The sequence below is a fragment of the Octopus bimaculoides genome, chromosome 2 (assembly GCF_001194135.2).
Source record: "Octopus bimaculoides isolate UCB-OBI-ISO-001 chromosome 2, ASM119413v2, whole genome shotgun sequence".
NCBI classification, from domain to species: Eukaryota; Metazoa; Mollusca; class Cephalopoda; order Octopoda; family Octopodidae; genus Octopus; species Octopus bimaculoides.
In genome coordinates this window covers 115,844,083-115,845,385 of record NC_068982.1, presented here as the reverse complement: position 1 = coordinate 115,845,385, position 1,303 = coordinate 115,844,083, and positions in this window count along the sequence as shown.

Genomic DNA, 1,303 nt, shown 5'->3' with positions numbered 1-1,303 from the left:
CAAATGGACGCGTGCGTTCGATGATATAATAATACAAAGAATATATATGCATGTATACACACATATATGTACATACATCTACATGTGTATATAGATGCATATCAGGGTACAGGACGTTAGAAAAATGAACTACAGACAACGGAACGAACACATAGGAAAACAGATAGCCACTTGGAATTATTCCTTCATCAGCTGCTTCTATTCTAACTAGGCGTGACGGGCTTCTTTCAGTTTCCATCTACCAAATCCAGCCGCAAGGTGCCACGCAGAGAGACTGAACCTGGAACCATGTAGTTGGGAAGGAAGCCTCTTACCACACAGCTACGCCTGCGCCTGAATATTTGCATTTTTTTTTTTTTTTTTTTAAATCTTTAAATACAATGTTACTGTCGAAGAGAGTGAGTAAAGTAACCATTCTATAGAAGCGGAAACCAGTAAGTTCAACAAATTAATACAAACGAATTATGCTGTAGAGAGTTATTCCCCCTGCATATGAAGCTCGTTGAATATAGTCTGTTACTATAAGGTAGTAAGGATTAACGAAAGATAAATATTGAACTAAGTCGCTAGTGAGGATTCAGTGCCATGGCATCACATCACCACAATGTTATTATATTCATCACAATGTTGTTTCCTTCATTTTTCCTTATATCAATTCTCCAAATTTATGTATTAAGCTATTTTCTTCCCTAAATCTTTTTTTACTATTCTTTGGCATATTTCACATCTCTTTTCCCAATTGATTTCTTTTCGTATATGAAGATACTCGTATTTGTCTTGATAGAAAGGTAACAGTCATGCATTACCTCCATTTTTCGTTTTCCGGAGATCTTGCATTTAGGCGCAGTGTTCCACTTTATTTGTGGTGGGGGGGGGGGAAACTTTGACAGCATCTACGAGAAGATATACGTTTGTGTTATGACTATTCATTACTTGTGATATATATCAGGTCATCCCATAAGTTCTGTCCGAATTTTGAATAAAGAAAACACGCGATCAAATGTTATATTTAATTGAAATTTAATCATCAATGTACTTTCCCTGATTATCTATAACTTCCTTCCATCTATTTACTAGCTTTTTAATTTCATCATAAGCTTTATTGCCAATTCTTCAACTGCGGGATTTTCTTCAAGTAATGCCTCAAGGAGCTTATCATCAAACTCAACTGGACGTCCTGTTCGATCTTCATCTTCAAGGCTGAACTCTCCACTTCTGAATTTTGCAAACCTCCTTCTGCAAGTTCTTTCATTCGAGCATTTTTTCCCATAAACTGAGTGTATGTTTCGAGTCGTTTCGGTTG